Genomic DNA, 7,811 nt, shown 5'->3' with positions numbered 1-7,811 from the left:
GCACGGCCGAGGGGCGTGGCCAGCACCGCCTTGGTCCCGCCTCAGGGCACGCCCCCTGGCACGCCCCCGCGCGCGCCTGACGCCGAGCCGCACCAGATGCGGAGCCGCGGAGCTGCAGAGCCGCTCAGGTTGCCGGTGCCCGGCCTAAGAGACCAGCAGAGGTCCTGCTCCGGGGCTGCTGGCCCGTTAAGGGGCCTACAGCGGTTTGAGAGTGTGTGCATCTGGGGGATAAAAGGGTACATAGTTTTTATCATTCCCACAGAGGTCTGTGACCCCGAAAGTTCAAGAAGCCTCTTGCTGGAATCTCAGAATTTAAAATCAGAATCTTAAAACTGAAAAGGGATCACGGAGGTCGTGCTTCTTGTCCAGTCTCTGACATGGCACTTCCCAGAGGGGAGTTGACTCGAGCTATGGAGCTCCTGTTAGGCCCTGCCTAACACCCCAAACCTCTACACTGCCAAGGGAGATCCTAGAGAATGCTACTGGAAGTACTACCAGTGGACCCACCCCAAGAAGATCACATCACAATCTATATTTAAATAATATCCCCAGGTGATCTGCATGCACACTAAGTTTGAAAACAGTATCTTCAGCGCCCAAGCTTTCTGACCTCCCAAAACGTGTGTGTGTGTGTGTGTGTGTGTGTGTGCGCGCGCGCGCACTCAATCCTGTCTAATTCTTTGTGATCCCAAGGACTGTAGTCTGCCAGGCTCCTCTGTCCATGGGACTTCCCAGGCAAGAATTCTGGAGCAGGTTGCCATTTCCTTCTCCAGGAGATCTTCCCGACCCAGGGATGGAACCCATGTCTCTCAAGTCTGCTGTATTGGCAGGCAGGGTCTTTACCACTGGCACCACCTCATCATCTGTATCACCATCTGGCTTCCCAGGTGGCTCAGTGGTAAAGAATCTGCCTGTCAATGCAGGAGACACAAGAGACAAGAGTTCAGTCCCTGGCTTGGGAAGATCGCCTGGAGGAAGAAATGGCAAACTGCTCCAGGATTCTTTGCTGGAAAATGCCATGGACAGAGGAGTCTGGTGGGCTCAAGTCCATGGGGTCGCAAAGAATCAGGTACAACTGAGCAACTGAGCTCACACATCACCACGTTCCCCTTAATACACACTGGGTTCTCTCCCTCACCTCCTCTACACCTTATAAGACCAGCTATAGAAATATGTAATTTATATATGAATTATATAAGATGGCAACCTCATAGAACAAAATTAGGTTTCTTCCAATGCTTGGCACAGACTGATTTTAGGAAGGAAACAGCTAAAAAGAAAGAAAAAAAAAAAGTCCCTTGTGAGACTAGGGGCTTGTGGACCAACAGAAATGTAATTGTAATGGTAAGGTATGGATCTCTGGGCAAAGGTATGTCTCGCCTATACATAGAATGACCAGCTATACAACATACCAGGTAATCTGAACCATGGAGCCAGATGATTCCTGCCCTTTGGAAGTATTGAGCAATCTGTACCAGGACATCCTTCCAACAGACCTTATCTGTGCTGGAACTTCCTCCTAGCATATTGGTAATCCATCCTCCATCAACAGAAACCTGCCTTCTTGCTCTGAAAACCACCCTCAGCCATCATCCTGACTGCTCACAGTGGGTACAGATAGGGCTTGTGGTTTAGTTATCCAGTCGTCTCCAACTCTTTTGCGACATCATGGACTGTAGCCTGCCAGGCTTCCCTATCAGTAGGATTCCCCAGGCAAGAATACTGGAGGGGGGTTGCTATTTCCTCCTCCAGGGGATCTTCCTGACTCAGGGATTGAACCTGCATTTCCTGCACTGTCAGGCAGATTCTTTACCACCAAGCCACCTGGGAAACCCCAAAGATAGGGCTTACGGAAAGTTGCTGCTGCTGCTGCTAAGTTGCTTCAGTTGTGGCCAACTCTGTGCAACCCCATAGACAGCAGCCCACCAGGCTCCCCCGTCCCTGGGATTCTCCAGGCAAGAACACTGGAGTGGGTTGCCATTTCCTTCTCCAATGCATAAAAGTGAAAAGTGAAAGTGAAGTCGCTCAGTCGTGTCCAACTCTTAGCGACCCCATGGACTGCAGCCTACCAGGCTCCGTGGTCCATGGGATTTTCCAGGCAAGAGTACTATAGTGGGGTGCCATTGCCTTCTCCGTAGGGAAAGTTAAGTGAAGGCAAATAAAAGTTGAGAGCAGGTGGGTGTGCTTAAGCGAAGAGCCTCGCATTCCTAGCCCTCCAGAACTATCCTCCAAGGGCCTGGCACACGTAGCAGTATCTCCAATTCCAGGTCATTATAAACATTGCCAAATTCCCGTCTGGGAATCAGTGTACCAGCTTGCTCTTGTTAGTCCTAGGAAATCCTAATCAGAAGCTAGATGGAAAGTCCCCCATCCAGGCTGTTTAGCCCAGAGTGAAGGCTAAATACTCTACTGGCATCCTTGGCATGGTGCTGATGGGAAGAGAAGCAGCAAAGGGCAGAGAAAGGACACGCTGAGGCTCCCTAAACTCTCTTCTTTGGGGGTACAGATTCGAAGATGGCTTTCTTTTCTTTGAGGTTTATATTTTAGTACCCGAAGAGGTTGGTATCAAAAATCAAATGAAATTAATCTCTCAAAACATCAACAAAACTTGCCAACAATTAGCAAAAAATGCTAATTAAAAAAAAAAAAAAAAGGGATCCTGTCCAACCTCCACCCTTGTGCTAATTTTGCACTTCCATTGACTTGGCCTCTTTAACATACAGGGGAAAGGCATCAACAGCCTCCTAGTTTTCTGGCAAACAATCCAAATGTCATCATCAGACTCCAGATGAAGGGTTACTGACACCAAACAGTTCTATTTGAGCAATTTTCTAACACTTTATTCCAGTACCTGCCAGTAGGTTTCACAATCAGTTCCTGTGGTCTAAATGTCACTGTTGTGTATGTTATTTCATTTTTTCACTTGCAATTCCTTGGGTCTTGGAATGGTACCAAGAAATGGCTTGGAGGACTTCTCATCTACCACAAGCATCTCTCCCCTATTCTTTGCTGTGCACCACTGATAATACGTACAGTCGTATGTAAAGTGTTACTAGCCCCCTTTTCCAATTATACATATCTCTCTAATAGAAACTTAAGAAAAACATTGACCTCATACAGTTTAATGAACTTGAATAAGAAAAATATATGTAACAAACCTAGAGGAAAACATTCAAACTAGGAAATTCATTCAAGAAAGTTGAATTAAAAGAGTAAATATATTGTGGAATATAAATTGATAAAAATGAACTTATTTACGAGACAGAAATAGACTCACAGACATAAACATTTATGGTTACCAAAGTGGAAAGGGGGTAGGGGAGCGATCAGTTAGCAGATGCAAACTAGTATATACAGAAAGTGAAAGTGAAGTCGCTCAGTCGTGTCCGACTCTTTGTGATCCCATGGCCTGTGGCCTACCAGGCTTCTCGGTCCATGGGATTTTCCAGGCAAGAATACTGGAGTGGGTTACCATTTCCTTCTCCAGGAGATCTTCCCGACCCAGGGATTGAACCCATGTCTCCCGCATTGTAGGCAGACGCTTTACTGTCTGAGCCACCAGGGAAGTCAGTAAATACAGAAACAAACAAAAAGGCCGTATGTGCATATAGCGCGCAATGGTGCCCCACTCTTGCCTGGAAAATCCTATGGACGGAGGAGCCTGGTAGGCTGCAGTCCATGGGGTCGCTGAGAGTCGGGCAAGACTGAGCGACTTCACTTTCACTTTTCACTTTCATGCATTGGAGAAGGAAATGGCAACCCACTCCAGTGTTCTTGCCTGGAGAACCCCAGGGATGGGGGAGCCTGTTGGGCTGCCGTCTATGGGGTCGCACAGAGTTGGACACGACTGAAGCGACTTAGCAGCAGCTGCAGCAGTGGGTACATATAGACACAAGCTCTCATTAGTTTGAAGAAAGGTTGCCTTTACCTGAACTCAGTTCATTTATTGAAAATCATTCTCTCCCTGATCTTGTCTTGGCTCTTAGATAAAGATGGCCGCTGATAGCTCATAAAACATGGGTACATTTTGAGTTGTAAGACTTTCACATAATACTGTGTCAAAATGTGTTATAAAGAGCTAAAATTTCATAAAGAACTAGAATTTTACCCCTTCTTATCTGTTTTATTCATCTTTTCTTTCTCCACATAAGTTGCTGGGCAACAGGATTTGGAGAAAGTCTATTGATAATAAACCTTTGGTAGCTTATTACTTGTGAATATTATGAATGTAATATCTAAATGAGAAGTATTTAATATGTAGCTAAATTGAGAATGATAGCTGTCCTTTTGTTATTGTAATAAGCATTCTTTTATTAAGTAACAAAATATTACTGTATGTTTATATTCTTATAAGCAGCTTCATTTAAAAATTAATCAGAAACAAATTATGTCTGAAAAGTCTATCTTATAAAAAGACATGTCTTTTTCCTTACATGTTCTATTTTACTTACACAGAATGTTTCTTTTTTTCACCCTGTTGAACAGAAAACAAATGTACCAAGTTTCTGTTCTCTGCTCAGATGCTACTTGAATAGCAATGAATTTCAAGGTACACAGATGATAAATCCTGTAAAAATTTATTCAGTGAACATTTCTTACTAGATCAATAGAGTAAAATTTTTGATAGAACATCTCTACTTAACAGTCTTTATTGGTTCACTTCAAGTCTGAAAAAAAGGTTTTGTTAAGCTACCCTCCCATTTCTCTCTGGTGATTGTAACCTATTCTTGACAGGTACTACTCTAGAGCTCTCACCCTATTTTCGGTCTTTTATGCCTTATTAAATCCAAGCCACAAGTGCAGTCAAAGAAAAGGGAATATTCTTTCAATCATTTCAATCCTAAAGGGAATCAACCCTCAATGTTCATTGGAAGGACTGACACTGAAGCTAGAGCTCCAAAACTTTGGCCACCTGATGCGAAGAGCTGACTCACTGAAAAGACCCTGATGCTGGGAAAGACTGCAGGCAAAAGGAGAAGGGGACAACAGAGGATGAGATGGTTAGATGCTAAGCATCACCAACTCAATGGACATGAATTTGAGCAAACTCCAGGAAACAGCGGAGGACAGAAGAACCTGGCGTGCTGCAGTCCACAGGGTCTCAAAGAGTTGGGCACGACAAGTGAACAACAAACTACTCTCTCCTGATGTTACATATATAAACCATATTTTAGCAAATTGTTTTTCCCTACCATCTCATGGGTCTGTGTTTTAGAATTCAGGAATCTATTTTTAGACAGTTTGGTATAGTTCAGTGGTTTTTAGGAAGCAAAATTAAACGATTTCTTGTTTCTTTCCCTCTCAGACATGCTAGATCAAGGAGACATGATCTTAAAAGCTCAGGAGTGTATGACGACACAGAGATGGGTAGCATCTGGTGATGGACAGGATGCTCCAGGGACCTCGGGGGGACCCACATCATTGCTTCATCAGCTCCAAATGATGCCACTTAAGAGTAAAAAAGAATGTAAAAGGCATTTGTATTCAAAATGAGAATTTCAAAACTTGTGCTGGCGAAATGAAATACATGCTTCCAGCTCCTGGTTTGGAGGGTCCATAGCAGCATAAAAGGCAAGAAGGGATCATGGGTAAGATCCTGCAAGCTTTAATGAGTACACGCTACGCCTGATTCTTGGTGACCACGCTTCTTCCCAGATGAGGTTATGCTCTATGCCTTTGGTTATGTGCTGCTTCTTTTGCACTGCTCCATGGGCAGCCTGAATCTCTCTTCAGTGGCCCTCCAAGTCTTCCCAAAACTGACCAGTGCTGCCAATTAATTTTCTCTGTGTTCTCCTAACACCACATCATGAACAGACTGCACTCTGGAAAGTAGCTTTTTGTGTGTTTTCTTTTAAACCCCAATGTCTGGTTCATCCCAACCCTTTTCTCTCCATGTGTTCCCTGACGTTCAGACCCCTCGTTCTAATTAGCAGTGACAGATGACTCACCCATCCTGCTGGCTCCCTAGGGGAAGAAACGCTTGCTTCTTTTATTGATCTCGAGCCCTTCAAGAGTCACCACATGCTCCTGGATGCTTCGTTAGAGAGAGGAAAGTTCAATCTGAAAACCCCAGCGCAGACAGAAGCTCGGCTTGGGCAGTGGTCCAGCCTCCCTCGCATGCAACAGCAGGGACAGATGGGCCTCCCACTGCTCCATGATGGTGGGTTTTCAGGAACCCTGGCCATCAAGAAGAGTGAAATGTCACAGATTCAACAACGGCAGAGACTGGCTGTCCAAAGCTGGCAGGGTCATCAGCTCAGTGAGGGATCAAGCAACCTGAACTGAAGGAGGCCCATCGGGGTCAGAAGTGACCATGTGGAAAGCGGAAGTCAGTAATGAAGGTTAAGGTGACCTAAAAGACCAAGGAAGGAGAGTTCTGGATGGCAGAATGTTTGAGGGAGTCTGAGGCCTCTCGGTCAATCTCTCTAAAATTGTTAAGCAGATAGAACCCTCCAAGCTTTAAAGGGCCCCTGGTCAGTTAATGGGATAAAGAATCATCTATGCATCATACAAGCAAACTAAGTCAGAAAGAGAACAAATACCTCATGATATCACTAACATGTGGAATCTAAAATAGAGCCCAAATCAACACATCTATGAAACAGAAGCAGACTCCCAGACACAGAGAACAAACTTGTGGTTGCCAAGGGGGAGGAAGGTTGGGGAGGGATGGATTGCGAGTCTGGGATTAGTAGATGCCAACTAGTATATATCGGATGGATAAACGAAGTCCTACTGTTACAGCACAAGGCACTACGTCCAACATCCTGTGATAAACCAGAATGGAAAAGAATATGAGAAAGAATGTATGTGTATGTATAACAGTCACTTTGCTGTACAGCAGAAATTAACACAATGTTGTAAATCAACAATATTTCAATAAATTGAAAAAACCCACAAAAAAATAATCTATACAGTTCAGGAGCTTTCCCGATCCGTACCTAAAGGCAAGAGTTCTTTTCCTGGCATCAACAAAAGATAGATTGACGTTACAGAGACTCTTGATGACATTGAGACCCTGGCATTCAGTAAAATTTAGGCTGTGTGGTTGAAACCCTATCCAGAACACGAAGATAATTTTCAGTGATGTGTAACATCAAACAGTATCCCACCAGGTACTTTACGGAGTTGCTTAGTAGCCACATTTCATCAAAAATTGCTTAATTCACAGATAGCATTGAAAAATGAATATGTTCTGCCAATGATGTACTTTTTCTATTTGGAAAGTTTGTAACATTTCTTTATTTCATTTATGAAAACCATTAAAACTAAGTGCTGGGGGAAAAAAAAAAAACTAACTAAAGTTAGAACCAGACCTGAAAAAAATCTCTGTGTAACTAGAGTATTAAACCAAGATTTGTTCACATAATGAGGCCTATCAAATCTCATTTTAAATGGGAAATTTATTCAATAAGTAAATATTTTGAAATATTACTTCTTCATTCTTATATCTGTCTTTCTTAAATGTTATATTCACGTGTTTTATTATATAGACTATGTAGGCAAAATAATACATGTATGTTACTTATTAATAAAAACATATACAACTAGTGGTTCTCTAACCTCAAAATAATTTTACTGGTGAAGAGTGCTTGATCTAAAAAGTGTAGTGACCACCATTCTAAACCAGGGTTTCTGAGATGTGGCTACACATCAGACTCATAAAGGGGGTACGTGAGCCAGATTTCTTGCCTTCTCTGATCAGATACTCTTGAGAAGTGGGGCCTGGAAATACAACTTTTTAAAAATATGCTTTTGGCAGTGGTCTAAGGAGAAGCACTACAATACACAATTAATAATCAATAATTTAA

This window comes from Ovis aries, chromosome 11 (assembly GCF_016772045.2).
Source record: "Ovis aries strain OAR_USU_Benz2616 breed Rambouillet chromosome 11, ARS-UI_Ramb_v3.0, whole genome shotgun sequence".
Classification (NCBI taxonomy): Eukaryota; Metazoa; Chordata; class Mammalia; order Artiodactyla; family Bovidae; genus Ovis; species Ovis aries.
This window is presented reverse-complemented; position numbering follows the sequence as displayed.